The sequence below is a fragment of the Solanum pennellii genome, chromosome 5 (assembly GCF_001406875.1).
Source record: "Solanum pennellii chromosome 5, SPENNV200".
NCBI classification, from domain to species: domain Eukaryota; kingdom Viridiplantae; phylum Streptophyta; class Magnoliopsida; order Solanales; family Solanaceae; genus Solanum; species Solanum pennellii.
The window spans coordinates 40567379-40576987 of record NC_028641.1 but is presented as its reverse complement, the minus strand read 5'-3'; the positions used below and the strand labels follow the sequence as shown (position 1 = coordinate 40576987).

General features: G+C 29.7%; 1 pseudogene; it reads left to right on the top strand.

The window, feature by feature from the left end:
* The first annotated feature begins 1010 nt into the window (after positions 1 to 1010).
* On the top strand, positions 1011 to 1539 carry LOC107019498 (annotated as a pseudogene).
* Positions 1540 to 9609: the final 8070 nt, after the last annotated feature.

Here is a 9609-nt window from a genome sequence, read left to right as displayed (position 1 = left end):
AATAGAAAACAAATGACATATAAATACTCGTTTATCCAAAAAATAACTCGCGAATATATACTCTGTTCAATTTTGTGCCATCAAACGCAGAAGAAGAAGCTTTTAAAGTCAGCAACACAACACGGGAAATGTCTCAAGAGCTAATATAGATAGGACCTCCCCTGATATTCGATCTGAATGTTGTGAGGCACATCAGGAAAAGTATTACCTAGAAAGAACTCACTTTTGAGAAGTTGCAGTTTCCATTTTCTAAAGCTTTTATGTGTCCATAATGGAATTCAGAGATAGCAAGAAGTTTGGTAAATGTGAATGGGGTTTGTGTTGACTTTTAGGATATACCAGAAAAGAATGACACTAAAAGTATGAAGATAGTTTTTTAACCTTTAGGAAGTTGAGTAATGGTGACTATTCTCTATCCATCGTGACACTGGATCAAGGATTGCAGATTGAGTATTTGTTATCATATTGGGCTAAATTTATATCTTGGTTTATCAAAGTTAATTTTCAAATTATTTTCTAAGGTCCGTGATTCATGAATCAGGTTGTTTTTAAATTTTTACTGTTGATCAGAATATTTAGATTCTTAAATTTTGTTTGTTTTACTATACTTTTATTTGTAAAAAAAATATTGACTGACTGTTGTGTAATGATTCAAGATTTAAGACCAAAAAGTTTTTTATTTTTCCTTTTAATTACTTGACCATTTAAAAATCCATATATCATCGATGGTTATTAGTTAAACTTATTTTTGTCCACACTTTAGGTAACATAACAATCTTGGAATAATTATCATGCATTTTAATGCCAAAATGACACATCCTATTTTATAACTCTTCTCTGGTAGTCCCTTAAGAAAAAAGTTTAAAACTTAAAAATAGAAATATTTTTCTATGATTATCACTCAAAGTTGGAATAGAGAACCTAATTTGTGTCTTTATAACATGTTTCAACCTCTCTCTTTTTACGATGTTCTATTTTCTTGAGAATTGTATCCTTCCTCACTTTCTTCAATGTTTGAAAAGAGGCCTTTGCTTAGCATGAAGAAGACCTTCTTTTACAATTTCTTTCCATCAAAAGCTGAAGAAGAAGTCTACAAAATTAACAACACTCCACATGAAGTTACTCGAGAACTAGTGGAGATAAGGGATCGATACCCTAGTTCAAGAATCGATCTGAAAAACCCATGGCAGATCAAGAAAAAGATTATCCATGATGATATTGTTTTAGGATTACGGATGATTTCATTTTTCGAGATTCTTGGGCAAATTCTTGATAACTAGACTTTGGGCATTGCAAAATGTTTTGGAGAATGGCTACAAGGTGTGTTCTTACAAATGGGATGTAACTGAGGATAATGTTCCTAAGAAGTATGAAGGTAGAAGTTTTTTTGTAAGAATGTTGGTCAATGTTGATTTTTCTCTTAGGTACATCAAATTGTTCAAGGGTCGTAGATCGGGTGAGGGTGATGAAATCAGACTTTATTGGGGTCCTAGATCTTCAAGTCTAGTGTTCAAATTGTTTTCTCAAGATGGCTATTAGTAGGAAGGTCCAATAATATCAAATCAGAAAAAATATATATGCTATCATAATCTTTGATTTAGTATTACTTTATCTGATAATTGTAATAGCTGAAGACTTAATTATGAATTGAAATTCTTGAAGTTTCTAATTTACTCCGCGCCATTCCCTTTTTAATTTTTTTAGTTCCCTATAATTATATTGTCCTTTTATTTTGTCTAGTAGTTTACTAGTTTTCATGTACTTTTTCAACCTTACTTATACATGCTCCTCATGAAAAGAGGATTTTAATGAAAGAAATAAGTTGACATACTCACAGAAAATTCATGTGAGTATAGTAACAGGATCACTTTAATCATTGGGGCTGAATCATTAAGTAGATGTATTCCGTCCAATAGAGTACAATAAGATATATATAACAAATCAGAGTACAAAGTATTGGAACATTTTTGAATATATAAATCTGATCTTTAAATTTAACAGAGATGTATCAACTTGAAAGAAGTAAAAGGTAAAGGATCTTTCATCCTAACTTCCTTGATTTCCACCTTACGTGGTTCTTCACTTCCACGAAATTCATAATAATCAATGAACCTAGAATTTCCAGTTTAAATTATTCTTGTACTGTGTAGGACACTTAAATCTTTACCCTTTTCATTTTTCTGGATAAACAATGAAGAAACTATTTAATGTTCTTGAGTCCAGTTTCTTTTCTTGTGGTTATAAACTCTAACTTTTGTCGGGTCAACCCCAAACATGTAGGTTCCTCAAACTAGGTTTCCTATAAGTCCACAGTTGAAAAGGAGTGTTTGGAACCATTTTACTAGGAACCTTATCAAGTAAGTAGCTGGCAGTTCTTAGAGCATAGATCCACATTGAAAGGGGTAAATATGAATTACTTAACATACTCCTGACCATGTCTATTAATGTATGGTCACACAATTATGCTACACCATTTTTTTGTGGTGTTTCAGGAATTGTATATTGAGCACATATGTCATGCTTTTCAATGAATTTAGCACATGGACGTGGGTGTTGTCCAGTTTTGTCATATCACTAGTAAACTTAGTTGGCTACGCGCGTTGTATTAAAGTTTTCATTTTTTTATTTTCAAATCTAAATATATTAGCTAATAAATTTTATCATTTTGATTTGTAATTTCAACTCAATTCATGAATTGATTTTATCAAAAAATAAATATCTTTAAATTAGCAGTACGGTCAAATACCTATACTTTTTTTGGTTGAATAGTACCTATTCTTTTATGTTAGTTATGATATATAGTTAAGAATTTATGGCTTTATTATCCATTTGAATGAGTTCTCAAAATAAAATGTGGTTAACTTTAATATTTTGTTGAAAATTTAAAGTGAGATTTTTAGTCTTTTAATTTTGTTTAGAAATATCAAAAGAATTAAAATAGTAACAAATCCAAAAACAGTCTAAGAAATATGAAAAGTTCTCTGTAATAGATAAGCTACCTATAATTTGGAGACTTAAAAAAGTACTTGAATATTTGTATATTAAAATTTAAAGTTTTCTCTATCTATGTTGATTCTTTGGAAGGAAATGGGTGATACATGATTTTAGTTCGGTAAAATGGTTTTTAGTGATATAGAATTAACATAAAAATAATATATTGTTGTTAAAATACATAATAAAATAAATGATAAATGAACAATTATAAATGAATAATAAAAGGTTTTATGTTAAGATTAAAAAAATGTTATAATATCTAATAAAAACATATAATTGGACTCTTGAATTTTTTTCTAAGGTAAATATAAGACAATTGTTCACAAATAATATGAATATTTATAGTTATTAACGATAACTAATATTTTCCTATAAATAAAGTGTAGGTGAAAAAGTTAAGTAAATTTTTAGAATCATTATAATGGAGGATGAATGGTTAAGTAATAAGTATATTTGAAATAATTATCTGTATTAATTTTTTCCTTGATAAATCTCTTATATAATTCTACGTTTTTTAAAATTTATTTCAACGCTATTTTTTGTCCTCCTTTTTTCTTATTTTACTTTTCATTTTTTTAGTCATTGCTTATCTAATTCCATTAAGAAAACACTAACAATTAGAATCGTAACTAAGAGAATCAANAATCAAGTTAGCTTGTCTTTAGCTTTTTATTAATTTATGCAAAATGTTTAAAATGAATTCTCTTCATTAATTTTTATTATATTTTTCATGATTCATATTTTATTGAAAATATTAAAATAACTTCATAATAATTTTGATTATCTCCCGCCGCTAGGCTTATCTACGAATACATTTTAATAATTTCAAGAATTGTTTCTAGTCTGACTTTTACTAATGATCTTGCTATTATAATTTCATGGAAAATAAAAAAATGAATTCTTCTCTTGTATATATCTTATTTTGTATCATTCTTATTAGAAGTAAAAAATAATTACACAAAATAGTCTTTTTCGATAGATTTTGCATTACAAGATGAAACTAGAGGACAATAAAGCTAAACATAATAGATTTGGTTAGAAATATTTGTTTGATGTGCTTTTAAGATGTCACAAATTTAACCATTAAGTAATGAGGGTTTATGAAGGTATAAAGTTGGAAGTTATAGGTATAATTAATAAGTATCAATTAAGTATAGAGGTTATGAAAGATGAAGAGGTGTGAATTTCTGACTAAAATTAAATTAAAATAAATATATAAAAATAAGAGAAAAATTAAAAAAAAAGTTTCATATTTTTTTAATAAACAAAACTATGTTTAAGTAAAAAAGGAAAAGGGCCTAAAATACCATCGAAGTATTGAAAATGATACAAAATTACCCTTCATCCACCTGTTTGCTCCAAAATACCCTCCCCACCAACCTATTGGCTCCAAAATACCCTTGTCATCCACCTTTGGGTTCAAAATTGACCACTTATTTAACAATTTTAAATTTAAACTATTTAAATATTTTTTAAATACGTTACGCTCAACTATTTGTTATAATTTAACTTATTAAAATACTTTATAAATTAATCCACTACCCACCCATTACTAATTAATTTCCACCAAAATAATACACCCATTACATTACTAATGCAACAACAAGAAAGCTACTTCCAATGAGAGTTTTTGAAAATTTGAGGCGAAAATATCTAGTGAAGTAAATTATCATACATTCAAGTGTCTAAATAAAAATTAACGATAAACATAAAAGTCTGACTATGTTCATCTTAATTATTCATTCGTCTCAATTATGTGATGTTACTTCATAGATAATCTTTGTTTAAAATAATATATTAAGGTTTTAAAACAAACCATAAATATTTATAAAATTATATTTTAAAAAAGTGCATGAATTAATTCAGATGTACTACTTCTTTAACTTTAATCATAGATTTTGATTTCAAGCTTGAAATAGAATCCTCTTGAAAGTGTCCTCCTAAATAAGGGGCTCAACCTAAATTTAATTGGGGCTTTGGTTCAGAGTCGAATAATTTTGCATGTCATTTTCAGGAATCTATAATTTTGTCGTGTTTTAGTAGTGTTTATGACAATTTTGATATTATAATTGGTTTATTAATTCGGTGGGGTTAAGTTAATAATGAGTCGGTAGTGGGTTGGTTTATAAATTATATTAATAAATTAAATTATAACCAATAGTTGAGCGCCAAGTATTTTAAAAAATATTTAAATAGTTTAATTTTAAAATAGTTAAATAAGTGGTCAATTTTGAACCCAAAGGTGGATGACAAGGGTATTTTGGAGCTAATAGGTAGATGAGAAGGGCATTTTGGAGCCAATAAGTGGATGGAAAGTAATTTTGTACCATTTTCAATACTTCGAGGCTATTTTAGACCCTATTCCGTAAGTAAAATTCTCCACCATTTTTATGGTTTAATTTAATTATATGACATAATTTCTTTTTACCTCATTTTAGAAATTTCAAATTAATTAAAAGTCTTTAAATATGCTTCTACTAATAAATATTATTTTTAGTCATTACTATTTTTTGAACAATATATACTTCTTCTCTTATTTTATATTATAAGAGAGAAATTTATTAAGAGAAAAATTAATCAAAAACAAATTTAAAAAGGGACAAAAAATTAAAAAGTTAATCAAAAGGTATAGAAAAAATTTAAAATTGTCAAAAAAAAGTAATCCTACGGATGTTTTAAAATAAAATTAAAAAAATAGTTAATTATTTGTTGATTAAACTCTCAAAATTGTGAAACAACTTTTTGGTCTATAAATAATTTTTATATATAAATAATATAATAAATAATGCAACGCTAAAACTATGTATTTTTACCATATCATTGTTATGTGATTGTGAGATACGAAATTATAAGAGAAATCGATTTATTTGATTCTAGCTACATAACATGTTTGTTTTTAATAATTAGTATTTTATTTACTTTATATTGAGATGTGATATATTACCTTTTTTGATTACTTATATTTATAATATATAACATTTTTATAGCTAGTGAGGAGGAAGATATTGTTAGACGAAATTAAAAAGAAGATATATTGGCGTTTTTTCAATTAACTAATTAAGCTGATAAGGAACCAATCAGCTCTTATTGCATTGGAGGTTTAACCGGAGAACTATAAGCAATCCTTACAATAATAACAGCAAAAAGACATAAAATTATAGTTAGTTAATCAAGCAAAAATATTAAAAATATTTAGTTATATATGATTATAAGTGGAATGAAGGATCATGTTCTCAATATAACATAATTTAATTCTTCAAAATTTATAAATCGAATAAAAACAATCAGTGTCATTAGAAATTACAAGAATAAGAAAAAAAATCTCAAACACTACAAAGAGAAGCAAAAGAGAAAATGAACAAGTTATTTTTTCTCTAAAAAAATCATAATTTGCAATATCATTAACAATCCAAACTAATAATATCAAATGTATAATTACAATAGAACAAAAGTGATAATGATAATTAGACATATTAAATTATTTTACCTCACAAAATCAAACTATCCAAAATATCTAACATTTTTCATTATACATCCCTCTCCTGCAAAAATCAGATCAAAGAAGACAAAAAAAATTAACAAAACAAAGAAACAAAAAATAAAAAATAAGAAAAATAAAAATAAAATGACCATCATACATATCTCAAAGTAGATTTTGATAGGTATAATATTTAGTAGTTATAATTTTTTATATGAAATAATTTGAAGGTTATGAATATGAAAAGTTAGGAGTTTTATATATATTATTAAATTAAAAGGTTAGGAATTATATATATTATTAAAAGGTCAGGNATATATATATATATATTCATAATATTCACCACCTCTATCGGATCTGATTATTTCCGCTTTTCTATCTAGTTGCTTTCAACCATAGTAATAAAGACTTGTAAGACATTTATCGCTTGAGACTTTTCATGCAAAAAAAGACATACCCATTAACGTGGAAAATCAATAATAAAAGTGATAAAATATTTTTTTTATTGAAAGATGCGATATTAAATAAACCATATATAACAGTGTGTATAATTTCCAGAAGTTGTGTGCTTCTTGTGGATCATTTCTTTGTGTCTTATTTTTGTGCCACAAGAAAGAAGATTGTTCGTTCACCAAACTTTTTTTGATTCCAATATTATGATGCAAAGTTAAGAGTGTTGCAAAAAACAGATTATCAAGATTCGGTTTGTATTAGTTATCACAAAGATTACCGGTACCAATAAGATAATTATGTTTAAACAAATTAAAACATCCATTACGAAAATCAAAAGAGTATCCAATGTTATCTAACTTAGTCTAAGAAAGAAAATTTCTCGAAAGAGAAGGTACATAACAAGTTTCAAGTACATCTAAGTGACATCCATTATAAGGATCAAACAGTAAGTCCATATAGCCTTAACCGGAGCCTCCACTCTATTCCCCATGGTTTGTGTTGTAAGGAATCCGTAGATCGTATTAGAAACATAAATGTACAACCACAGTCAATCCACAATGTATTATAAGGAACTTCAGTTAAATTTAATTTGAGACATGTAAAAGCACTAGGCTTACCTTTCTTCTCAAGCCACGCCTTAAATTTCTGGCCATCATTCTAAACGTGTCCATATTTCAAGTGAAATGACAATTACCATTTTTGTGTTCCTTCTTAGGTACTTGATAGAAGGACTCATTAACATTGTGGTGCCTCTTTTATCGTTAGCATGCTTCTTTCCTTTCTTTCTAGCTCCTTGATGACTTACAAAGTTACTGGAGTGGTTTTTTTTAATTCTTCAGTTTTGTTTCCTTTGAACTAGTAGACCATGCACGTTCCATTTGTATTTCATGAGGGAGAACCTACAAGTTCTGATTGCCCCACCTAAAGCCCTATCACAGTCCCCCCATTTTCCTTTACCCGAAATAGTTGGGGTTCCAAATTAAGGACCTTGGGGAAAGATTCTCGGTGGCCAAGTGTCAGGTCTCGAGGTTTTGTGTCCATCGAAAGCTTCCATTTTTATCTTTAGTCTTTCCTTGCAATGAACCAAAGTTGAGAGGGAGGGCTCGGTCTCAAGGTTCAATTTAAAGTCACTAGTCAGTCTAACTGCACGAGTGAAAGCATAGTAGTTCATTTGGAAAGTATCATACTCAGACGGTAATGAGTTGATGATAAAATGTACAAGAAAATATGCTCCCATTTATATTCCCAAAGACATAAGTCTTGCTAGTATGTTTGTCATTTAAATGAAATGCTCATGATGGTACATGAACCATCAAACATCATGGTGCTCAAAGTGCCCATTGTTGTCCCAACAAGAACTCATCAATAGTTTGAGAGGATTCTTCCACATGTTTCATAAAATCTTTTGCATTTTCAGTTTTTGGAAGAGAAATATTAATGTCGCCCGCAATATTCATTCGCATAAACATTATGCATAATTTGTTAGATATGTAACACCTCGAACCATATCTTGAAATTTTTTTTTGCAGAAAATTACTTGAACAAGGGAGTCACGAAAGGTTCACGAACGATGATAGGGTCCATAGCCTATTGACCTCCCCGTGATGGAGAGTTGGACTTCACCAGGCCCAGATGTTAGAACACTGGACCCTTCGTGGGTCGTGGTCTTAATAAAGGGTTGTGGTTTCCGTTGTAAAGGACAACCAGTAGACCCTCAATCCTGAGCCAAGCCTAGTGCTTATACCCTACGCCTTAGTGAAGACCACAAGGACCTTCATGGTCCGTGGTCATCCGTGAACCTAAGCTACTAGACCTCCGCCAAAGTAAGGACCACAGGAACTTCACAGTCCGTGGTCCACCACACAGGCCATTGTAAGGCTCGTGAACAAGACCCCAAAACCATTAGCCACTAGCCTAGGACCAGGGCCTGTCCCACGGTTCGTGAAAGTGGCTGTGACCAGCCCCGTAAACTGTTCAAGTGGAGTTATTCTGGTTTTTTCCCCTATGATTTGGCAGCTAAGCTGCATCGTTTGACCCCTAAATTACGTGGTTTTGGTCAGATTTAACCTAGAAACACAAGTAGAACTTACCAAGTCAAATCATTTGCCAAAAACATAGAAAATTAAACGCAAAAAAAAAGAGGTTGAGTAACCCTAGTTCAAGAACGGCGTGAGTTTCCATAAATTTCAGCCCGCTATGTATGTGGGATTTCACTAGTTGATTCCTTTCACCCATTAGGTCCCAAGATTTCAATCAATTTCTGGATCCCTCACTATTATGTAGATCAAGGGTTTCTTGAATGTTAGAAATTGTTGGGTTTTAGTTGTTAGTACGATCCATATAAGATTATCAAATTTTTGCTAATTTATTTGCATGAAATTTAGAACCCCTAACTATGAAGTTCTTTTCGTTCATAAATTGCACCTGCTAGGTCAATTAATTCACACACAAACACACACAGACACACACACACACACACAGACACACACACACACGCACACGCACACGCACGCACGCACGCACGCACGCACACACACACATACACACACACACACAAAAACACAAACAAACACACACACACACACACACAATTATTGCATTCTCTGTTTGCATGTTCGTATTTAAGCTATCCATTATTACAATATTTCAGTCATAATGTTGTTTATTTACATAATCAATTGAGA